Source organism: Gopherus flavomarginatus, chromosome 1, assembly GCF_025201925.1.
Source record: "Gopherus flavomarginatus isolate rGopFla2 chromosome 1, rGopFla2.mat.asm, whole genome shotgun sequence".
NCBI lineage: Eukaryota > Metazoa > Chordata > Testudines > Testudinidae > Gopherus > Gopherus flavomarginatus.
In genome coordinates this window covers 29,162,115-29,187,911 of record NC_066617.1, presented here as the reverse complement: position 1 = coordinate 29,187,911, position 25,797 = coordinate 29,162,115, and the positions used below count along the sequence as shown (strand labels likewise).

The 25,797-nt window shown below is 43.3% G+C and overlaps 1 protein-coding gene across 14 annotated transcripts in view; it reads left to right on the top strand.

The window, feature by feature from the left end:
* The window catches only part of ATXN7L1 (ataxin 7 like 1), a 197,570-nt gene that overhangs the window by 115,793 nt on the left and 55,980 nt on the right, over positions 1–25,797 (top strand). The window contains exon 1 of one of the 14 annotated variants that reach the window (XM_050925448.1): positions 11,762–11,882. The exons of the other annotated variants lie outside the window; for them this stretch is intronic. The gene's annotated coding sequence lies outside the window, so the exon portion shown is untranslated. Of the gene's footprint in view, positions 1–11,761; positions 11,883–25,797 lie in introns of those variants that run through there. 14 annotated transcript variants of the gene reach the window in all.

Below are 25,797 nucleotides of genomic sequence, written 5' to 3'. Positions count from 1 at the left end.
TTGAACTCTAAGAGTGGCGAGTGTCCCAAGCAGTTATGGTGCTAACATTGACTGAAAATAGTAAACTTGACCTTTTAGTTTACATATAAAAGAGATGAGGTACAGGTTATCCCAGATCGAATGTAACTGCTTTCACATACTGTGACAAAATAATACTACTGATCTCATGCTGACATTTTTAGTATCCGTACACAAGAATAAGACTTTTTAAATATTGTTTGAGATTTAAAAAAAAAACAAAAACCTCTTGTAAGCAAAAAAAATACAAATGGCTTCAAAGTGTTCACATTACAGACCATTGAAATGTTTCTAGTTCTGGTGTTACAAAATAGTAACCTACACGGAAAGATTTCATCTCATTAGCTCATCTTGTGCAAGCATGTTAGCACCCACCCACATACGCACCCATGGTGAGATGTGGAATTACTTTAACCTGGCTCCATCCATTTTATGTCCTCAGGCCCAAGTCTGTGTTTTTTATGACAGAAGAACTCCTGGAGGGGTCCTCAGTAGTCTCTGCCCCTTTCAGGATTTTGGGGAGTCAGAGGTTTCGTGGCTCTAGTGGGGGCTGATCAGCCCTAGGTTTCCTGGATTTAAGACTTTTTTTCTCCAAAAGCCCCTGTCTGGAGTTAGTAGTGGAACTAGGGTGACCAGACAGCAAGTTTGAAAAATCGAGATGGGGGTAGGGGATAATAGGAGTCTATATAAGAAAAACACCCAAAAATCGGGACCGTCCCTATAAAATCAGGACATCTGGTCACCCTAAGTGGAACCCAGGTCTTCCCACTCCACTGGGTTTCAGCTCAGGGACCTTGTTTGGAACAGCCAAAACCAGTCCTCCTTAGTCCCTTGCTGCTCCCTGAGTGTCTCCCTACCTCTCCTCGGCTCTAGGCTTCCCCAACCTTGTCCTGCTTCCCCCTCTTTGGAGTGTTGGTTTATCTGACAGCTTCTCACCAGTCTGCAGAAGGAAGCCATGCCTGTGCCTCTCTGGTAGCTGGCCTGCCCTCCTCCCTTGCAGCCTTCCTATCTTCAGAGCTGCTATGGGGCTGCCAGTCAGTTCTGGCTGAGCAGACAGGCAGTTACTTCGTTAACTCTTTGGGTGCCAAACCAGAAGAGGTGTATAGACCTTGTGACAAAATATTTGTTAGCCATAATTCATGTCCTTCACAGTGCTAGCAGATGGCCTTCCATAAATCAATCAAAGCCCAATGCAGAACAGCATGCCCAGTGCATTTCGTCTGGCTGGCTTTATTCAAAAAGTTCTAAAGCAAAATAAACATTTCCACTAAAGCAGAATAGAAAACATTTATTGAATATCAATTCATTTAATGAAATAGTGTAGTAGAATTTGATAACACTTACTGTTTCTATCTAAAAAGCAGCCAACGTGTTCATTGACTAGTCCTCACAACATTCCTGTGTGGTGGTAAGGAAGTCTTGTGTAATCTCATTTTACAGATGGAAAAACTGAGAGAGACTGAGATTAAAGGATTTGCCCAGTATCACAAAGCAAGTCAGTAACAGAGTCAGAATTAAAACTCATGAGATTTTTTTCTCCCAGTCTTGTGTGTAGCATGCAAGATCACACTGCTTCTCCAAAAAACAAAAAAACAAGAATAACAATAACAACCCCCCCTTCTCTGTGCCCCCAAAACCCATGCCCACTCCACGTTTTAACACTGGTTTTCCTGTCCAGGTTCCAACCTCTTCCATGGCAAAGTTGCAAGCTTCAGCAAAGTGAGGGCTGATTTTTCTTTTCATTTGGAACTCAGGAAAAGAAGGCCTGATTATAAAGTATTAGAAGATGCTGAATATTCATTCAGTAGATAGTTTTGATTTTTTTAAAGATAAATTATTCATACAGATTTTAAGGTTAGACAGGACCATTTACAGTATTCTAATCTCACCTCCTGCATAACATAGGCCATAGAATTTCAGTCAATCCTGGATCAGGCCAATAACTTGTGATCAAACAAAAGATATCTTGTAGAAAGAAATAGCCAATCAAGAAAAAATAGTAAAAATAGTTTTAAATAATAACTTTTAATAATTGTAAAGACAGTCACTAGTCTCTTCTAAGTCAACCCAATTGTTAATCACCTGGGTCTGGGCTGAATCTATTCACTGTTGATAGCTCAGGATCTGTAGTACATGATCCTAGGCTCTGACCTCTTATCTGACCCTTTCTTGGGATACTGGGCGCCATTGCACAGTTGCAGTAGGTATCTGGATATCACACATATTTCCTCAGAGCTCCACCTACAATATGGACACTCTGGGGGTATGTCTACACTACTCGCTGGATCGGTGGGTAGTGATCGATATATCGGGGATCGATTTATCGCATGTAGTGTAGATGCGATAAATTGATCCCCGATCACTCTCCCGTCAACTGCTGAACTCCAGCTCGGCGAGACGTGGAAGCAAAGTCGACGGGGGAGTGGCAGCTGTCGATCCAGCAGCGCAAGGATGCGAAGTAAGTGATTCTAAGTCAATCTAAGATACGTCGACTTCAGCTACACTATTCTCGTAGCTGAAGCTGCGTATCTTAGATCGATTCCCCTGCCCCTAGTGTAGACCAGGCCCGGGTGTCTAGTTAAACCCCTTCTGTGATAAAGTGGCAGGAAAGCAAGGAACACAAACTTAGCAGAAGAAACTCTGAAGCGGAGACTTAAGTCTTTGAATGCCTGAGAGTTACAGATCTTTGAAAACAGCAGAAGTTCTGAGACACATCCTCCCCTATTCTTATCTCACTCTTCTTGTGAGTCTGAGCTTTGTTAGGCTGGGATGAGTCCATCCTGCTCACTCTTTCCAGCAAGTTCTCCTTATGTGTGGCAATGGTCGACTGCCTTGCACAGAGCAGAACTTATTCTTAAGTAGAATGATCTCTCCTCTGTGCCACATGTCCAACTGAGAAGCCCAGCCCCATATCCACCTTGTCATGCTTGCTCCATCTACAGACCCCCTATATAGGGAAATCATTGTTCCAGCGGGGTGGGTCAGCAGTTGAGAGACAATCTAAGTCAAGGCTCTGGATTACCCATGTTGATAGTTTTTTTGTGATACTCCTTCACAAGGTATCAAGAATCTTTCCTGGATAGGAGCATTGTCTGTAATGTGGTACAATATGCTGCTGTCAGGCAAGATTAGACATCTGTTCAATATATAATACAAAATGCAGTTCATAATTTAGACTTATCCCATTCATTCACAGTCTCACTAATGCTGTATACAGAGGTAATACCACCTCCCTGCTGCTACTCCACATTCCCCTAGGATCACAGTAGAGGCAGTTCTTGATTCAGTCCTACGTGGAGCACAGGATCTGGTCCAAGAGGTCAGTATAGATGAACTGCTGAGTAATAGCAATCATAATGTAATTAAATTTAATATCCTTGTGGGGGGGAAATACCAAAGTAACCCACCACAATAGCATATAACTTTAAAAAGGAGAACTATGCAAAAATGAGGAAGCTCATTAAAAGGAACAGTGAGTGACCAGATGTCCTGATTTTATAGGGACAGTCCTGATATTTGGGGCTTTGTCTTATATAGGTGCCTATTACCGTCCACCCCTTGTTCTGGATTTTTCACACTTGCTGTCTGGTCATCCTAGAACAGTCACAAGAATGAAATGCCTGCAAGATGCATGGAAACAGTTGGGGCCTCTATTATGGTGTTTTTAAACTAAATGTATTCCCCAAATAAAACAAAAAGAGTAAGAGGACCCAAAAAAAATGCCACCATGACTATGCAGAGTAAGAGAGGCAGTTCTAGGCAAAAAGGCATCCTTTAAAAATTGGATGTCAAATCAAAGACCGTGTCTACAGTGCTACTTATGTTGGCAAAACTTATCTCTCTCAGGGGTGTGAAAAAACACATCCCTGAGCGACATAAGTTTCACTAGTATAGGTGGTAGTGTGCACAGCACTCTCTATATAAGCGGGAGAACTTCTCCCACCAATATAGCTACCTCTGCTTCTCTGGAGTGATTTAATTATGTCAATGGGAAAGCTCTCTCCTGTCGGCATAAAGCAGCTACATGAGAGAGCTTCCAGCGGCATTGGTACAGTTGTGTTGCTGTAAGTTCTCTAGTGTAGACATAGTCTTAGGCCTCATCTACACTACAAAGCTTTGTCAGCAAAAGTTATGCTGCTTTAATTAAAGCATTTTAATTAAAACCACTGTTGCATGTCCACACTAGCTCCTTGTGTTGGTAGAGTACATTCACACTGAGAGCACTTGCATCGACACAGAGTAGTGCACTGTGGTAGGTATCCCATTATGCAACTGGCTCACAGGGTGCTTTGGGAAGGGTTTGCAATGCCTTATGGGGCAGGTATAGCGTCACATGATGTAAGTTTCTCAATCCCATCCTACCAAGGGCATTCTAAAAGGTTGTCAGCTGCTTTTTCAACAGAAGTGGGTGTGCGGGGAGGAGAGGTGAGTGGTTGTCTGGAGCTGGGGAGACAGCAGGCTGACCGACGTATTCTGAGGCAGGAGGAGGGGGACACCCCCCCCCACGTCAGCCTCCAGCTCTGCTCGGCACAACAGTCTCTCCCGAAGTAGCCTATTCTGCCTGCCTATGGTTCTGTGTTTCCTTCTGAATTCTCCCACAGCCTCTTCAGCTGTCGGGAATGGCATCCTCAGCTCTGTGAGCTCTCCACACTGAGGAATGTCAAAGCAGCACGGCTTTGTGTGTCATTCCTTGTGTGTCGTTGTCTTCCTCTCTCTCTCCACTGCCCCTTACGCCCTCGGCTCCCTGCAGCAGCAGTCTGCCTGGCTCTGTGTTTCTAGTGCAGGGGAGCATTCCAAAGATTTTCCCTTTGTTCCCCTAATGGAGCAGCACACTCAGCTGTCAGATATTTCCTGGAGCTTTGAAAGGGCAGCAGAGTTCAAAACAAAGAGCACAGTGGTCATGGCAGGCATTGTGGGATACTGGCAGAAGCCAGTTCTGTTGACAAAACAAACAGCAGTGTCTGGACTGATGTTTTGTCCCTTTAACTTTGCCACAAAAGACTTTATGCCTCTCGTTGAGGTTTTATTTTGTTGTCCAAAAGTAGCTTTGTAGTGTGTACACCTCTTCTGTATTGTCAGGCCTCAGTGAGGAAAAAAGAGATGAATGTAAACTACAGTATGTCAAGTGTAAAAGTATAATAAGGCAGGCCAAGAAAGAAGTTGAAGAGCAACTAGCTAAGGACACGAAAACTAACAGCAAAAAAAAAATTGAGCTACATCAGAAACAAGAAGCCTACCAGACAATCTGTGGGGCCATTGGACAATCGGGGTGCTAAATGAGCACTCAAGGAAGACAAGGCCATTGTGCAGTATCTAAATTAATTCTTTGCATCAGTCTTCACTGCGAAGGTTGTGAAGGAAATTCCCACACTTGACCCAGACTGAGATCTCAGTAGAGGAGGTTTTGGAACAAGTTGTTAAATTAAACAGTAGTAAGTCCCCAGGACCAGATGGTATTCAGTCAGGAGTTCTGAGGGCACTCAGTTACAGAATTGCAGAACGACTAACTGTGCAATGTAACCTATCACTTAAATTAGCCACTGTACCAGATGACTGGAGAAATAGGTAACGTAACACTGACTTTTTTGAAGTCTGCGGAGGTGATCCTGCCAATTACAGGCTGATAATCCTAATTTCAGTACCAGGCAAATAGTTGAAATTATAGTAAAGAACAGACTTATTGGACACATAGATAAACACCATATGTTGGGAAAGAGTAAACATGCTTTCTGTAAAGGGAAATTATGCCTCACCAATCTATTAGAATTCTTTTGAGGGCATCAAAAAGCATGTGGACAAGGGTGATGAAGTGGATACAATGTACCTTGACTTTCAGAAAGCCTTTGACAGGGTCCTCACACCAAAGGCTCTTAAGCAAAGTAAGCAGTCATGGGATAAGAGGGAAGGTCCTCTCATGGATCAGTAACTGGTGAAAAGATAGGGCACAGGGTAGGAATAAATGGTCAGTTTTCACAGTGGAGTGAAGTAAATAAGGTCCCCAAAAGGATTTGTACTGGGGCCAGAGCTGTTCAACATATTCATAAATGATCTGGAAAAGGGAGTAAAGAGTGAGGTGGCAAAGTTTGTAGATTATAAAAAATCACTGAAAATAATTAAGTCCAAAGCTGACTGTGAAGAATTAGAAAGGGATCTCACTGAACTGGCTGACTGAGCAACAAACCAGGAGATGCAATTCAGTGTTGATAAATGCAAAGTAATGCACATTGGAGAATATAATTCCAACTATACGTACAAAATGATGGGTCTAAATTAACTGTTAATACTCAGGAAAGATCTTGGAATCATCATGAATAGTTCTCTGAAAAAATCTGCTCAGTGTGCAGTGGCACTCGTAAAGGTTAACACAGTGTTAGGAACTATTAGGAAAGGGATTAGATAATAAGACAGAAAATGCCATAATGCCTCAATATAATACTGCATGCAGTTCTTGGCGCCCTAACTCAAGAAAGATAAATTAGAATTGGAGACAATACAAGGACAACAAAAATTATTAGGGTATGGAATAGTTTCCATAAGAGAAGAGATTAAAAAGGCTGAGCCTGTTCAACTTAGAAAAGACACAGCTAAGGGGGGATATGATAGAGGTCTGTAAAATCATGAATGGTGTGGAGGAAAACGAAAAAGGAAGTATTATTTACTACTTCACATAATACAAGAATGAGGGGTCACCTAATCAAATTAATAGGCAGCAGGTTTAAAACAAACATAAGGAAGTATTTCTTCACAGAATACACAGTCAATTTGTGAAGCTCGTTGCCTGGGGATGTTATGAAGGCCAAAAGTATAATTGAGCTCAAAAAAGGCATTAGATAAATTCATGTGGGATAGGTCTAGCAAAGGCTATTAGTCAGGATGGTCAGGTGCACAGCCCCATTTTCTGTGTGTCCCTATACCTCTGGCTGCTAGCAGTTGGGCCTGGACAACGGAGGATGGATCACTCAGTAAATTGCTCTGTTCTGATCATTCCTTCAGGAGCATCTGGCGCTGGTCACTGTTAGGAGACAGGACACTGGGCTAGTATGACCATTCTTACGTTCTTAGCCACAGAATCACTCTGGGAACTCTGTGTTTTTTGGTTATCCCTAAGTCCTTTTTGGAGCTGCAGGCTTCCATGATTCAGTCTCCTGTCAAACAAATATAGCCTACGTTCTTTGTTCTTAAATTCATGACCTTGCATTTGGCTGCATTAAAACACATGTCCAAATAGCCTAGCTTACCGTGCAATCCACATCCCACTGTAAAACTTACCTATCATTGTTTACTACTCAATTTTTGTGTTGGCTGCAAACTTTACTAGCAGTGATTTTATATTTTCTTCCAAACTGATAAATCTATAGCTTAGTATTTCACCAATAACATAACTTGCATGACCCCACAGGAAACCCCTGATGGATAATGATTTTCCATTTACAGTGACATTTGGAGTTCCATCAATTAGCCATTTTTAATCCATTTAGTATGGACTGCAAAGATTTTGTATAGTAATAATTGCTTAATCAGAATGTTGTACAGTACTAAATCAGATTATATTATGTTAAGCAGTAATCTTTGTCAACCCAGTTTATAATCTGATCACTGAACAATATCAAAGTTGTTTTCAAGGCCTCTATTTTCCATAAGAAATATGTTGACTTGTGTTAATTATGCTATCTTTTAATTCTTGAGTGATTTACCCAGAATCAGTGTCATTGACCAGTCTGTACTTCCAGGGTCATCCTATTTATCCTCTTAAATATTGGTACAGCCTGAGCTTTTTTCCAGTCTTCTAGAACTTCTCCGCTATCCCAAGATTTGCTGAAGATGAGCTTCAGTAGTTCAAAGAGCTCTTCAGCCAACTCTTAACTCTTGAGTGAAAGCTTGTCTGGTCCAACAGATTTTAAAATTTTTAACTTTAGTAGCTGCTGTTTAATATCCTCTGGTAGTGACTGTTGGAATAGAAAGTATTTGGTGATCACTGTAGGATGTGAATACGTCATTCAGCTACTTTCCAAATACAGAATAGAATATTCGTTACTTTTGCCTTTTCTGAATTATTGACAATATTTTTGCGTTATTGTTGACAATTTTACTGTTCTTTTCTTGTATTGTAAGGTCTTGTCTATATGAACAATTAGTGGTTGGCACAAGGGGATGTGACTCTACCCCACACTACCCTGCCACGGACTACCTATCCATATGGACTCTGCTGGCACTCGTTAACATTTAATTAATGTGCTTCGGTCTAACACTGTTTCAAAGAGTATTAGTGCAGTAAGGCCCAGAGCTCCCATCAAGATTACAGCCTCGTTGTGCTGAACAAATCTAAAATAAATGACAATGTCCCCAAAACCTTGCAGTCTAGATTGGAACCGGTTGTAACATGTGGATGAAGATCGCAATGCAAGTGAGTGTGGGGAAACAAGTGTGGCAGTAATAGAAAGCCAGAGTTGTATATATTAGCTAGTTGTATAATTTTCTGACATTGCAGTTCTCTTTTAAATAAGTGAACAAGAGATCTTTAATGAATCGCTAATCATCTGTCAATCTGGCCATCTTTAAGCACTTTATTGTGGGCATTAAGCTGGGTACAGATTGGTCTTAAGAAGAATTTTGTGGGAGGACAAGAATAATGGCTCTCCCCTCCAAATACTTAAAATATACTTTCAAAAAACATCTTTAAAAAAAAATTGCAAGGGGAGACTTTATCCACCTGCTTTTTAGAATGTATACTTCAGCCGGGTGCCAGATATTTTCTTTTGTTAAGTTTCAGGAACGTTAACAATTAAAATGTAAAGCTCTCTAGCATAGGAAATTGGGTTCTGTGCTGCTATGCAGAAACTTTGGCTGGATTCTTGATCCTAGGGACTAACAGGGCCCAGAAATAAAGTGATTGGTGCTTAAAGTTCTGCAATGTTGGGTTACAAAATGATGTGTGAAAGGCTGGAAAAATAGTCCTCTGGATTCTGACATAGATGTGGAAGGTCTCCTGGTGAAAAGTGTTTCTGAAAAGTAGGAAATAATTTTTTTAATATAGACATATAGATTTTAAGCCCAGAAGGAACCACTATAATATCTAGCCTGACCTCTTACAGAACCAGGCAAGAAACTTTATCTTCTAATTACTGCCAAAATAGTCCTAAAGTCTTTTGAGGATAGAGGTTTTATTTATTTCCACTTCAGCTTTCCACATTAGAAAAAAAACTGTCCTAAGTGAAGTAACAAAAAGTACCTGAGCTGTTACATAGATATTGATTTTTTTCTCTGCTTGTACACACCAATGTGTCTGCATGATACATGCACAAAAATCATGGCACAGTTGTAGATTCAGTCCTTGTTATTGAGACTTAGGATGTGTCTACACTGCTGACTTTTGCCAGTGCACATTACATCAGCATAAAGCTGCCACAGTTAGCATGTTGCTTGTGTACGTGCGTGTTTGGCTCTTTGCGTCGGCGCTGCCCATGCTCACCACACGTGCTTGTGTCAATGCATAGTGTGGTGCGCCATGGGTAGGTTGCCACCATCCAGCATGCTCATTGGAAAGTTTTGGCAATGCATGTTAGAGCAGAAACAATTCACACAGGGATGACTGAGAGCCCCAGAATTCAACTTCCCAGCATGCAACTCTCCATCCCATAATATCATCCGTAGCCCATAATTTTTGCAACATTTTTAAAAATCCGATGAACTTATGCATCCCACCTCGCTGTCTGCCATCTCTGAAAGAAACATTGAGCCTGCAGTGTGCTGCCCTATCGTCATGAGCATTGCAGGCACAGGGACACATGATCCTCTATTATTTGTAGAGCCACAAGAAAGAACCAAATCAATGGGGAACATAACAAATTTGTTAGGGACTGATTGCTGTGGGACATAGTGAGAACTAATTCAAGGTTGGTGGTGGTATTCATGGAGCAGCTGCAGATGGTGGAGTGCTGCTTCTGGGCCTGAGAAATAAGCACTGACTAATGGGATCACATCATAATGCAGGCTTGGGATGATGAGGAGTGGCTGCAGAAATTTCGGACGCATAAGGCCACATTCCTAAATTTGTATGCCAAGCGTGTCCCAGCCCACCAGTGCAGGGACACCAGAATGAGAGCTGCACTGACAGTGGAGAAACAAGTGGTGATCACACTTTGGAAGCTTGCCACACCAAATTGCTGCTGATAAGTGGGAAATCATTTTGGAGTTGGAAAATCCACTATGGGGACCATTGTCCTACAAATGTGCAGGGCTATTAACTGTCTCCTGCTGTGCATAACTGTGACTCTTGGCAACGTGCAGGACATTGTGGATGGATTTACAGCAGTGGTTGGGCGTTAGCACTCATATCACTATTTAGGCACCTGCCCACCTTGCCACAAAGTACATCAATAGAAAGGGCTACTTTTCTCTGGTTATTCAAGCATTGGTGGATCACCGAGACACTTCACCGACATTATTGTTGGGTGCTCAGGTAAGGAGCATGATGCTCACATCTTTAAGAACACAGGAGTGTTCAGAAGGCTACAAGCAGGGACTTTCTTTCCCAACCGGCAGATTACTATTGGTGATATTGAAATACCAGTAGTGATCCTGGGGAACCAGCCTACCACTTGCTCCCCTGGCTTATGAAAACATACATCAGCCACTTGGATAGCAGCAAGGAGATATTCAGCTACCGGCTCAGCAGATGCAGAATGACAGTTGAATGTGCTCTTGCTAGATTGAAAGGATGCAGGTGGTGTTTTCTCACAAGATTGGGTCTCAGTGAAAAAATCATCCCAATGGTTATAGCAGCCTGCTGTTTCCTACATAATATCTGTGAAGCAAAATGGGAAAAGTTGCCGCTAGAGTGGAGTGGGGTGGGGTGGGGTGGCTGTCTGCTGAGTTTGAACTGCCAGACGAAAGGACTATTAGAAGAGCTCAGTGTGGAGCTATTGGGCTCAGGGAGACTTTGAAAGAGCACTTTAACAGTGAGCCAGAGTAGTGCATAGTGGTGTTTTGGGGCCCAATAGAAATTGTGTGGAGCTTGGTATGCACCTATGAATATAATGCAGTTAGTGCTCCTATTAATTTTGTGATGCATGCTGTACATTTATGATTATTATGCTGTTTTTTTCACTGATCTTCTGAGTTGTCACGTTGTACAATAACAAGTAAGTAGGTGCTTTCATTACTGCAAGGCATTCTGCAGCATATGTTGTGAACTAATAAAGATGAACTGTTTTCCAAACAATAAAATTTTGAGTAATGAAAACACTGCAAAAAATTCTGTCCAAGTTAAAAGTAAATACATTTAAAACTTAATAAATTTATGGATAGAGCTTAAGAAAGGGAAAGAACATTTATGGCCATTTTCACTACATTTATAGCAACTGTGACTCTGTCAGGTCAGTGTATGTGAAGCTGTGGTTGTCCTTAATGTCCTTAGGTGTGGAGTGGTCGAGGTAGGGATGTGACCCCGATGCGACGTGGAATGTGGAGGAGGGGTGCAGGGAGGTGCTATAATGGAGTTCTCTGTGGGCTGAAGAGGGAGGTAAACCTGTGGTTGTTGAATCTGTTGGTCCACAAGAGTGTGCAGAATCTGCGTTTGCTGCTGGAGAATCCCCATTGCGTCCTGGTGCATATCCCTCTCCTTTTGCTGGTGTGACTCCTGGGCCTTTCTCTGTGTACTCTTTTCTTCTTCATACAGTTTGAAACATTCACCTTTCAGGCCCTCTACCGTTGTCTGATGCAGCTCTGGCTTGCAGGATCTCTCTGAACATGTTATCCCAAGTTGTCTTCTCTGTCCTCCTTATCTGGTTCAGGCATTCTGCGAGCGTGGAAGGGGAGCCTCCTCAAGGCCGCAACAGCAGCAGCTACAGATAAAACTCACAGAGGTAACATGGTCAATGTAGTCACAATGGAAAGCGGAAGTTAAGATTCAGAACTCCCTTCCCCTGCTCCCCATTTGTTTTAAACAAGGCTCACTTATTGACACTTCTGCTTGGGATTGCTTGTGCACCGCGCCACTCACCGCTCCTGCCGTGGTGAGTATGGCCCAGCAGGGGCAAGGGAAATGAGGTGGGAATGGCTCAGTTGCATGAAGCCAGTTGCATGAGAACAGGGAAATGGCACTGAGTACTGGCACCATTTTCCACAGACAGTGGTGATTTTAGCTGATATCTCACTCCCAAGGGTGACAAAGGCACCGAGAGCACAGCTGCTGCTGTCATCCTGAAGCTGCCTGGGCCCATATGATGCTAGCCTGTTTACTGCAATGGTACCCGCCGAAGTTATCTCTGAGTGGTATGGGAAAGTATCCCACCAGGGAGGAAGAAATAAGGCTGCCATCCTTAGAAACCTTTGGCAGTGAACTGCAAAGAACCTCCATGAAAGTTTTATTGAAATCTCATGGGACATCCCAGTGTACATAAATAAACTGCTCCACATGCCCCAGCCACCTAACTGTACAGGGAAATGAAAAGCATTTGGGACAAATGGGAAATACATTACACGCTTACTGGAGGTTCCTTCCCCTGCATTGGGCTCACCTATCCTCAACTCCTGGTACTGACTGGACTGCATTAGAGTCTCAAACAGGTCCTGGCTCATGGCATAGCTGGACCCCATCCTTGGTCTCCTGTTCCCCGTCGTCCTCCTCCTTTCTGCTCCTCCTCCTTGTCCTCGCTGTTCATGACAGGAATGTGTGAGTCGGACTTCTCAGAGGTATCAACAATGTTGTGTGGGGTGCTGGTGGGGTCTCTGCCAATTATGGCATGCAGCTCTTTGTAAAAGCAGCAGATCTGTGGCTTGTCACTGGATCAACTGTTGTCCTCTCTGACCTTACTGTATGCCTGCTGCAGTTCCTTCACTTTCAGTCGGCACTGCCGCTGACCCCTGTCGTACCCCTTCTCCTGCATCCCCCATGGCATCAGCTCGTAGATGCCAGTGTTTCTATGACTGATCTGTGGCTCTCTCTGCACATCCTCTTCTCTCCACAGGTCCAGAAGATTCAGTCAATGTCTCTTATCTACTCCAAGCTGGGGGTGTGTCTGGAGCATGTAGCCGACATGTTCAGCTGGGCAATTGCCCACAACTATTGCAAGCTGCTAGGTGTCTCGCCAAGCTGGACTATCAGGAAAAGGCATTTCAAAAATTGGCAAGATTTTAAGGGAGTGGAGGGCTTCAGGTCTCTGTGACACCTGCACAGTAGAGTTCACAGTTGTGACTAGAGTGGCCAGTGTTGGGCACTGTGGGGCAGCTATCTGGAGGACTCTTAGGGTCAGCATAAGTAGCACAGTGTCCGCACTCATGCTGTGTAGACCTCAGTACATCAACCATGGCTCAGCACTGCTCAGGGAGGTTACTGCATCACAATAACAAGACATATCAGTGGGAGACAAATTTAAGTGTCGATGCATGCACAGCTAGGTTGACACAACATGGCTTGCATCAACCTAACTTTATAGTGTAGACCAGGCCTTAGGCCTTAGCCCTGGTCAACCCTTGGGGGCGGGAGGGTGGGAACTATCTAAGATACGCAACTTCAGCTACGAGAATAGCGTAGCTGAAGTCAACATATCTTAGATCGACTTAGAATCACTTACTTCTCATCCTCGCTGCGCGGGATTGATGGCCACCGCTCCCCCGTCGACGTTGCTTCTGCCTCTCACCAAGCTGGAGTTCAGCAGTTGATGGAAGAGCGATCGGGGATCGATTTATCGCGTCTACACTACACACGATAGATGGATTGCTACCTGGGTAGTATAAATGTACCCTATGTAACCTACCTCCACAGCCACATTTTTCAGGCAGAAATGTGTTACATAGCTGCTTTTATTTCTCTGGCACAGTGAAGCTGAATCTCATGTATGGAGTTCAGTACTAAAAATAATATTAATTCCATCTTTCTACATGACAACATTTGATGATTAAGGACAATAACATTTTTTGCTCTTTTCTTCTCATAAAAACAGGTCGCAGTGGACGTATCTACACATAAAATTTGCATTCATTTAATTAAACATGGAGCAAAATCAGCTTAGCTAAACTAGTGCAATTTTGGCCTGCTCTATGCTTAAAAAATTAGATTGACCTACCTAGATCACTCAGAGATGTGAAAAATTCACACTTGTGAGTAACGGAGTTATGCTGGCCTAACCTGCAGTGTAGAAACAGCTAGCTCAACTGAAGAGTTCTTCCATTGACCTACCTACTACCGCTTGTAGTGGTGGATTAACCTCAACAACAGAAACTTCCCATCCTTTGCTATAGTAAGCATCCAGCACTGAAGCTGAGCTGCTGTATTGTCTGTAATGTAGACATGACCTTAGTATGTGAACACTCTGCTTGGTTTAACATGGGACAAGCTAAACCAGTGGAAGCCAGGTTTAAACCAATGTGAGGGTACATCTACACTACGGGATTATTCCGATTTTACATAAACCGGTTTTTATATAATGTTTTATAAGTTGAGTGCACGCGGCCACACTAAGCACATTAATTCGGCGGTGTGCGTCCATGGTCCGAGGCTAGCGTCGATTTCCGGAGCATTGCACTGTGGGTATCTATTCCATAGCTATCCCATAGTTCCTGCAGTCTCCCCCGCCCCTTAGAATTCTGAGTTGAGAGCCCAGTGGCTGATGGGGCAAAAATCATTTTCGCGGGTGGTTCTGGGTAAATGTCGTCAGTCATTCCTTCCTCCAGGAAATCAACGGCAGACAATCATTTCACGCCCTTTTTCCCTGGATTGCCCTGGCAGACACCATAGCATGGCAACCATGGAGCCCGTTCAGCTTTTTTTTTTTTTTAAACAGTCACCGTATGTGTACTGGATGCCACGGACAGAGGCGATACTCCAGCGCTACATAGCAGCATTCATTTGCTTTTGTATGATAGCAGGGATGCTTACCAGTCATTCTATACCGTCTGCTGCCAGTGTAATTTGGCAATGAGATGACGGTTATCTATCCTTCTGTGCTGTCTGCTGCTATCATGGGTGCCCCTGGCTGAGATCGGCTGGGGGCTCAAAAGCAAAACTGGGAATGACTCCCTAAGTCAATCCCTCCTTTATGGTTTCTAAAAATAGAGTCAGTCCTGCCTAGAATATGAGGCAAATGTACTAGAGAAGCAGTGTATCGGAGAATACAGCTGCTCCATGTCAGATCCCGCAGAAATAATGAGCTGCATGCCATTCACGAGGGGTGCCCCTGCAACAACCCCACTCGTTGCTTCCCTTCTCCCCCAACTTTCCTGGGCTACCGTGGCAGTGTCCCCCCCATTTGTGTCATGAAGTAATACAGAATGCAGGAATAAGAAACACTGAGTTTTTAGTGACATAAAATGAGGGGGAGGCAGCCTCCCGGTGCTATGATAGTCCAGGCAGGACATTAAGCAGTGTGAGGGAGAGGAGCCCAGCATCCCACTGCTATGATAGTCCAGGCAGTACAGAATCTTTTCTTTTCACATGAAAGGGAGGGGGCTGATTGAAGCTCAGCTCCCAGTTGCTATGATGAAGACGGTTACCAGCCGTTCTGTACCATCTACTGGGAATGACCGGGAGTCATTCCTATTTTTACCCAGGCGCCCCCGGCCGACCTCACCTGAGGCAAGCCAGGAGCACTCATGGGCTGATGGTGACGACGGATATCAGTCATATTGTACCGTCTGCCACCAGGGAGGGGAGAGGAGCAGATACTGCTCTTCACTGCTGCAGCATTGCGTCTACCAGCAGCATTCAGTAGACATAAGGTGACATTGAAAGAAGTCAAGAAACGATTTCTTTCCCTTTTCTTTCACGGGGGGAGATGGGGGTGGAGAGTAAATTGGCGAGCTATACCCTGAACCACGCCGGACAATGTGTTTGAACCTACAGGCATTGGGAGCTCAGCCAAGAATGCAAATACTTTTCGGAGACTGCTGGGGACTGTGGGATAGCTGGAGTCCTCAGTACCCCCTCCCTCCCTCCATGAGCGTCCATTTGAGTCTCTGGCTTCCTGTTACGCTTGTCATGCAGCACTGTGTAGCCTGTAGATTTTTTTTTCAAATGCTTTGGCATTTTACCTTCTGTAACGGAGCTTTGATAGAACAGATTTGTCTCCCCATACAGCAATCAGATTCAGTATCTCCCGTATGGTCCATGCTGGAGCTCTTTTTGAATTTGGGACTGCATTGCCACCCATGCTGATCAGAGCTCCACGCTGGGCAAACAGGAAATGAAAATAAAAATTTCGCAGGGCTTTTTCTGTTTACCTGGCCACTGCATCCGAGCTGAGATTGCTGTCCAGAGCGGTCACAGTGGTGCACTGTGGGATACCGCCCGGAGGCCAATACCGTCGATTTGCGGCCATACTAACCCTAATCCGATATGGTAATACCTATTTTAGCGCTACTCCTCTCGTCGGGGAGGAGTACAGAAACCGATTTAAAGAGCCCTTTATATCGATATAAAGGACCTCGTAGTGTGGACGGGTACAGCGTTAAATCGGTTTAACGCTGCTAAAATCAGTTTAAACGCGTAGTGTAGACCAGGCCTGAGAATGTGTCCACACACAGAGTTGCAGAGGTTTAGCTAAACTGGTTTAACTTTATCTCTTTAGTTCACATGCACAACTTTGTGTGTAGTATAGGCCTATAACTGCCCCATCAATGGTGCTGTTAGAAAAGAGCCATTGCTCCTTTGTATCTGACAAGTAACGAGTGGTGGCTTAAGATGCACTTTTTTCCCCCCAGAATGATTGAATTTAGTACATTATATTCACTTTGATTTTTATTTTGAGAAAGGACAAAGTGTGTGGGGGGGGGGGAGGGGGAGTTGTATATTTTAACCAGATTTTTTCTTTAGTAAAGCATCACAGCCCCTAAATTATGTAATATGAATTATCATTGCTTCTGTGTTTTTTTATAAATGTTCTTAGTTTAGAAATATAATGCACAATAATTACTAATCAGTGATTCCAAGCACACTTATTCCTTGTTAGCACTAAATATATTAGTGTTAAAGTGTGTTTGGCTGTGTTTTGCATGAAAACAAATGTTTTTTACGTTATGTTCTGTTAACAGAAAAGGACATGGGAGATGGGTGGGGATCAGGAAGGTGGGAGAGTTTAGGCAGAGAGGTGGAAAGGCTTACTGCCCCATCTCCTCCATCCTGCCGCAACACAGCAGGGCTTCTGGCAACTATGACAGGATTACAAAAACACAGGGATTTTAGTAAACTGAACTGGGAGAATGGAAAGTCCCTCAAAGTCTGGGGTGTTCTTGGGTTTCTGGAACATCTGGTCACCTTGCCTGCTGGTGTGGGGGAGCAAAGGGGAGGGCAGAAATATTTGACTGGTCTTATGAATGATGTTGTCTGAAGTGCACCCATTTAGCAGGTATCAGTTTCATCAGGTCACCTACCTGATAGCTCTTTCAGTTGGTGTCTGCAGGGGTCACAAAACTGGAACAAAGCAGCTTTTTTTTTTTTAATTTGATTGATTGTAAAAACTAACAGGGACACCCAATCGGCCCCTGAAGACAGGAATGTTTCCAGTTTTCTGGGACACCGTGTAGCATAAAAACAATTGATTGTTCCACTTTCTCAACCGCATGCCCAGCTACTGGATATTTCTGAAAAGGAAGGGAAATTTAGCCCAGAAGAAAAGAACAAAGATTGGATTTCACTGGAAATACAGTAGCTGCTTTTTGTCAACTATAGCTAATCCTTGGGTCGGCGAAATCTAGATGTGAACCAGAAAGAAAGCCTTCCTGAAGCAGAATATTAAATAACACTTTAGGCTGTTTGCAGAGAGCCAGACAACAGTGTATGACTTGTGAATACCAGAATAATTATATTCCATACAGCAAGACAACTTTTTATGCTAGTAACAGCAATTAATATTTCAGACATGTTGCAAGAAAGATATATGGCTAATAGAGAAGCACGAAAGGAACTAATGGAAGATAATCTTTCTCTTTGACAAAACAGTTTTTATTGTGGGGAACCCATGTTTTCTGTAGCAGTACTGAGGAAGGATTATCCCTTACTACGCTCTCTATGACAGCATTGCAAAGGTACAAAGATACAAGGTGTGATAACTACTCCCAATTCATTACACGCAGCAGGGGAGCAAACTGCTGCCCAGGGCTCTCGTAAGAGTGTGTTACAAGTGAATAAAAAATAGCATTATAAAGCCAGCAGGTAAGATAGGCTCCACCACCCTTCTTCCTCAATCTCTGTTCCCAGTGAAAAAATACAGAGGGGAAACAGGTTAATTTTGATACTTCCAGACGGAAGCAGGAAGCCCTGTTTAATTTGAAGGAAGGAATAGGTGTAGTGTAGGTAAGACATACAAGGGCATGTACTGGGGCAGTCTTCTTTTTGTTCCTCTGCACCTGAAGAGCTGTTGGGTATTCACCTCTCTCTGCTGTCCTCTCCTGGTTGTCACTGGCCTGGGTCTGACTTCTCTTCTCCCCCGCAGCTCAGTTCTGAGCTTCCTGAATAGTTTACTAGTGTCTCCTCCCAGTCCTGCCAGCAGTCTGGGGACCCCGCTCATGATGGACTTGCACAGGTTCACTCCCACAGCACCTCTGAATGACGTTCCTCTTCCCCCATCACATGTATGAGCCGTGTGGAGCAAACAGAGATAATACTAAAGCAAACTGAGAATATGAAAAACGCACAAATAGCTCTCCCATACCCTGGCATAATTAAGGAGAGGCTCCAGTGCCTGCCAGGCGAGCTGAAAAAGAAGGTAAAGGGATAGCCTAGTCAAAATCAGGGAAGCTGGCAGCCTTCCTATCAATTGAGGAAGAGGGGGGAGGGATAGCTCAGTGGTTTGCGTATTGGCCTGCTAAACCCAGGGTTGTGAGCTCAGTCCTTGAGGGGGCCACTTAGGGATCTGGGGCAAAATCAGTACTTGGTCCTGCTACTGAAGGCAGGGGGCTGGATTTAGTGACTTTTCATGGTCCTTTCCAGTTCTATGAGATAGGTATATCTCCATATAAAGAATACAAATCAGAAGAGATCACAGAGGTACCTAGAGCTGATAAAAACATACCTATGCTGCTATAATATATTATAATTTGAACTTATAATGTTGTTTTAAAGGGTTTTCAGAGCACTTGTCTGTTAGTGACATGTAAACATCCTTATTGCCAGTTTAAGGATGGGGAAACAGGCTAAACAAGGTTTAATGATTTACCTAAATTAACACTGCAAGTCTGAAGCAGAATTGGAAGTACCATTCAGCAGTACAGATTCCCAGTTTCCTATATTAACCACTAGAGCACATTTTGTGTGCTCTTTTGGGGGTTATATAACGGGAAGGCTGTAGACAAACTGAAAAGTGCAGAAGAACACAAAAAATGTTTGGGTTTTTAAAGATTACTTTTAGGTATTTAAGAGGTTTGAAAAATAGTTTGTATTAATTTTAAAAAATGAGATTAAAAGGGTTTGAGATGAGGCTGAGACTTGAGAATAAAACTAGATGGCTGACAAAAATAATAAAATTGTGAGACTGTATCAGGCAAAAATGATTTAATGGTAAAACCTGAAGAGAAAGAGACCAATGGTATGATGTGAATATAATAGTCTACAAATATCTGAGAAGTATTAAAGTAGAGGGGTTATTTGTGCTTGAGAATGGCATGACAAGGAACAATGGCTTGGAACTAAATGACAGTTAAGAATTTTCTCTTCCATTATCATCTTAGGTTAACTGTTAAAGCAGTTTGTCATGGGAATAATCTATTTAAGGTGTGCCAACGGTTGATGTTTAGGCATAGATTACATAACATGAGAAAATAGCATAAATCGGAAATCCTTTGTTTCATGCATCAGGATGCTAGAAGACCCAGTAGGTTCTTGTCTATGCAGTTCTTATGGGTAATGTACTAAAAGCACAGTAAACTGATTCAGGGGCCATAAAAGGCTTGAAAGCAGATGTGCACTAACTGAAACAAAAGAGAGCATGAAAATTACAGGTGTTCTAGCACAAGTCTTTGCTTAGTGGTAGGAGAAACTTCATCTTCAAAAGTATACAGAAAGGAAGCAGCATTACTTGAAACAAATACTGGGCCCTGTATTTCAGAGCCCCACAGGAGTAATCAATATATATATATTTATAAAAAATTGATTACTCCTGTGGGGCTCTGAAATACGGGGCCCAGTATTCGTTTCAAGTAATGCTGCTTCCTTTCTGTATACTTTTGAAGATGAAGTTTCTCCTATATATATGTATATATATAAAATTGATTACTCCTCTAGGGCTCTGAAATACAGGGCCCGTTATTTGATGTGTATATATCATCTAAGGTTTTGATTTTTTTTTTAAATAAACCTTAGAGTTTAAGGCCTGATGGGAGGCCATTAGTTCATCTAGCTGACCTCCAGTATATCACAGGTCATTAAATTTCATCTGTGTTTAACTAAAGCATAATTTGTATTTGGCTTAAGCATATCTTCCAGATAGATATCCAGTCTTGATTTGAAGACATGAAAAGATGTCTCCACCATTTCCCTTGGAAGTTTGTTCCAATGGATATTCACTCTCACTATTAAATTGTGTGCCTAATTTTTAATTTGTCTGTCTTCAGCTTCCAGCCACTGGCTCTTGTTAGGTCTTTCTCCACTAGTTTAAAGAGCTATTTAGTACTGAGTATTTTCTGCCTGTGTAGGTAGTGTAGTTATGCGCTATAGTAAAATCACCTCTGTCTTCTTTTTAATAAACTAAACATACTGAGCCCTTTTAATCTCTCACTGTAAGGCATTTTCTCCAGCCTCAAATCATTTTTGTGGTTCTCTTCTGCACCCTCTCCAGTTTTCCAATATCCTTTTTAAAATGTGGACGCTACAAGCAGACAATGTACTCTAGTATTCGTCTCACCACTGTCATATACAGAGGTAAAATAACCTCCCTGCTCCTACTCACTATTCCTTTGTTTAGCCAAGGATCGCGTTAGCCTTTTCTGCCACAGCATTGCACTTGGAGCTCATGTTGAATTGCTCATCCATTTTGACCCCTAAATTCTTTTCAGGATCTCTGCTTTCTGGGATACATTTCCTCATTCTGTAGATATAGTCTGCATTCCTTGTTCTTAGATGCATGTGGCTATATTAAAATACATTTTGTTTCAATGAGCCCAGCTTACTATGTGATCCAGATAATTCTGTGTGGCCGCCCTGTCATCATTTATCATTGTGCCATTTGCAAATTCTATCAGCAGTTATATTTACTTCCAGATCATTGATGAAAATGTTGAATAGTATCAGTTAGCCAGTTCTTAATCATTTAATGTGTTTTATCGATAGTTTGTAGTGCTATTTTTAATTAATGTTGTTCAGTATTAACTCAGTGACTTAAATAAGTATATTATATCTACACAGTTACCATTATCAACCAAACTTTGATTACAAGTTTCAATCAAAGAATGAAATCAGGTTTGTTTGACAAGACCTATTTCTTCCTCAAGTGGTTGCTGGTATGTATTCCACTTGGGTATATATGTGCCCAGAACATCAGTTAGAGAACTTTCCTTAGCAATACTCCTCGGGGTGGCGCTTGCACCCTTAGGCCCTGTAGCCCCTCCCATGGCTACCCGCATAATTCCTTCTCACTGCCCACAGGTTGAGTTGGCACATTCAGTGTGGTGTTTCACCTCACTTTCCTCTATCACAATGTTTCTGTGGTTTTCTTATATAAATAGTTAGTTTAGTAGTACCTTAAGATTTTATTTAGTGTAGTAAGTAGAGTTTTTGCCTGATGTAATGCCTTTACCAGGTTTTAAGCATTGTTTGACACCTCGGGTAGCTATCCCTACTGGTGACTCCCACACAATGTTTATTGTGCCTTTTGGAAGGGCACATTAAGGAAAGGTGCTCCATCTGCAGGTTGTTCAATAAAAGACCCCGGCACAGCTGCTGCTGGCCCAGGTCAGCTGACTCGGGCTCACAGGACTTAGGTTATGGGGCTATAAAATTGCAGTGTAGATGGTCAGGCTTGGTCTGCAGCTCAGGCTCTGAGACTCTACAAAGCAGAGGGTCTCAAAGCCCTACACTTCAATTTTATAGCCATTCAGCCCAACTCCAGTGAGCCCAAGTCAGCTGACCTGAGGTCTGAGGCTCAGTGCTATGAATTTTTTTTATCACAGTTTAGACATACCGAAGAGAATTCAGGTGGCTATAGACTTGTGCTTGAAGAAGCACCTTATGGAGCAGGCCATGAGATCCACATAGGCTCTCTAGGGACTGCCACAGATCATCAGGCCCCCAGAGACCACCTGAACTGCTACAGGCTGGGGCTTCACAACCGGATTTGGATTCCTTACCCAGGAAGAAGGGAGATAGTTCTGCTGCCTCTGTTCCTCTAAGGATAAAGAACCCACAAAATGGACTGAGGCTGTTCCAGAGCTCAGCAAGATTCCTCCTCCCTGTCTTGGAGGAGTGCAGACCAGCAATGTGAGTCTTCAATACTCAGGATAGAGCTGGACAACCCACTTGCTCTCTGATACTGAGGCAAGATCAGAGAGATGCCATACCATCAACACCAGTACTGTCCAGAGGGCGTTCATTGAGTCTGGTTCCAGTGACAGTGGTGATGGCACCGACGGTTTCTGCACTGGCAGCATCTCAGGCCTCAATGGACTTGCTGTGCTTTTCTGTTCCTGATTCACCACTTACCCAGGAACATTTGATTGGTGGCAGCTTCTTTGGTGTCCTCAGCGCTGCGTGGACTGGATCTAGATTTGTTGGTACTGTCATCCATACAGCCTCATATCTAAGGGGCAGGGTTGCAGTCAGCTTCCTGCTTGGTACCAAGAGCGCTGCCAGCACAGTGATTGCAGTAGTCTACATCTGCGGGTCTGGTATTAATTTTATCCTCTGTACAGGTACCAGCTTCAGTAATGAAAGTGAGTGCAGTGCCTTTGTCAGTACTCAGTGCCAAGTATTGTACCATCGTTGGTGCCGATGAGACCTGTGTATAGGGCTGTGGATGACACGCGGAGTTTACGGGCTCCACCTGGAGCAGCTCCTCCATTACCATCAGGCTACTTGGAAGGGTCTTCAGGTTTGAGTTTGGAGACTTTTCTTTCACCATACCATTCTTGAAGGTTGTTGAGACTTCCTGGAAATCACCCTGGATACTGCTCCGGCAGGGATAAAGGTTCCTGGCTTAGCTCCTACTGGCCACCAGTGCCGTATCCCTATCGACAGTGGCCTCCTTGGAAATCCGTGGGAGATTCCTCATTCGCTGAGATCTGAGTCTTCCACTCATTCCAGAGTGAGGTCACACATTCCTCTGGTAGTGTCCCCTCCTGATCCACCTGTGCTGCAGCCACAAACTGAGGTGACTCCCTATAAGTTGGTGCAGATTGATCCTATATTAGTCATGCATTGCCACAGGAGATTCCATTGATCTCGCTTCCCTCTTCTTCCTCATCACCAAATGAGGCTGCAGTGCCAGATTATTCTTCTCTGGTGCCAGAGGATTTTAAAATCACATCAAGATCTCCTGAGACAAATAGTGTCCACCTTGGGTATTCAAGCTGAGTTGTTCAGCAGAACACCCATATGTTAGTGAATATCCTTCAGTCCTCTGCTCCTGCCGGAGTCTGTCTCTCTATAAATGAAGTGATGTTAGAGTCTGGCAAATCTCTGTGAAATATCCTAGTGTCTTTAAAAGCAGAGCATAGTGATAAGAGGTATTATGTCCACAGGCAGGGTTTTGAGCATTTTTTTCTCACATTCAGGTCCTAATTCTCTTGTTGTGATAGCGGCAAACAAGAGATTATGACACAGGAAATATAAATCCGCACCTAAAGAGAGAGAGTCTAAGCGGTTAGTGTTGATTGGGAGAAAAGTTTATTCAACCTCTTAATTACAAGTGTGCATTGAGAAACACCAGGTGTTATCATTTAAGTATGATTTTGTGAATTGGGATGCTATGCCCAAGTTTATGGATAAGTTGCGAGAATCCTCCCAGGAAGAGTTTAAGGCAGGGGTCTCAAAGTCCCGGCCTGTGGTCCATCTGCTGCCCAAGAACCTCCCCACTGCGGCCCGCGGAGGAGAGACGCCTGCAGATACGTTGCAGACGTCTGCTGAAGGTGCTGCCCCCCCCATACCCCGCAGCATTATTAGTTGCCAGACAGAGTCAGCCATGGAGGCAGTATCACTTTTTTTCCACAATGAATATAAACAAGTCAAGATATGGAACACAGCTGTCTGATGCGCACCTTGCTACAATCCTGAAGGTTTCAACTGCTCAGTCACTGAGGCCAAACATCAACAAACTGACAGAACTGCAGCGTTGCCAGGTGTCTGGCAAACACTAAAAACTCTCTGGCAGGCGAAGAATTGTACAAAGTAGTATGACAGTTTTATTATTTCTAAGAAATTCAAAATAAAAAATACAATATAAGCGTTTTCTTTTCTGAACACCATTATCAGTGACATTGTTGGCCCGCTGGGAGGATTTGAGGACTGGCACTGACCCTAAGGTAAATTGAGTTTGAGACCCCTGGTTTAAGGCATTCACTGCAGAAAGCCATTTGGTGGCCAAAATGTTGTTGCATTCAGCACTGGACAGCAGATCCTTCATCCAGATTTATGACTGCCTCTGTAATAAAGAGAAGAACCCAGTGATTACAGAACCCCGGCATAGCTCCCGGGTCCAATAGAGCACAGAGGAGTTACCTTTCGAAGATTGTTTTTTGTTTGCTGAGAAAACCAACAAGACATTGCGTCCTTTTAAGAACTCTTGTGTTATTCTGCAGTCACTGTGGGTTTATACCAGGCCACAAAGAGACATCATTATGAGAGTTAACAACACTAGCAATATCATCCACAGCCATACTTGTGACAGTCGTATTAGCCTGCTAGGCAGCAAGGCTCCCCTAGAAAGAGGCATAAATCACCAGAAGAGAAGGTCCAGATTTGATCAGCCAGTCCTTTCTCCACCACCTTTGGGCAACCAGCCTATTCAACTTTTGTACTGAGAGCAGCATACCAATGGTGAACTTATTGATCACATCTCCACAGTTCAAGGACAGGCTTCTAAAGTGGTTAGGAAACAATAACTATGGACAGGGTGATCCTAAGCACTGTGGGATCAGTTTATACCATCCTATTTCTCAAAAAGAACAGGAGTACTTGTGGCACCTTAGAGACTAATAAATTTATTTCAGCATAAGCTTTCGTGGGCTGCAGCTCACTTCTTCAGATGCATAGTCAGCTTATGCTGAAATAAATTTGTTAGTCTCTAAGGTGCCACAAGTACTCCTGTTCTTTTTGCGGATACAGACTAACACGGCTGCTACTCTGAAACCCATCCTATTTTTGTCCGTTCTCCCCTCCTACCTCCTTCAGCAGGTCCAAATTCTGTGTGCTCTGGGGGCTTTTAGAGAGGGAGTTCATCATCAGGGAAAGGAATTCTGCTTCCGTTACTTCCTGATCCCCAAATCCAAAGGAGGGGTGAGAGCTATCCTAGATCTCCATGGTCTCAACAAATACATCAGATACGGAGATTCTGCATCTTTCCTTATCTGGATGATTGGTTACTGAGGGGCAAGTCCAAATACCAGGTTCTCTGCCACATCCAGTTCACACTTTTCTCTCTTTGATCAGCTGGGTCTAATTTAGAACAAAGGGAAGTCACACCTAATACCAACTCAAAAAATAGAGTTCATTGGGGTCCTACTAGGTGATACAAGTTTGAGGGCTTTCCTGCTGATCGAGAGATTTCAGGCAATTCACCAACTGTGTCTATCCCTCCAGTCTCATGATCACCCATTAGCTACAATCTGTGTGTGCCACATGCACTTAGGTAGTTCAAC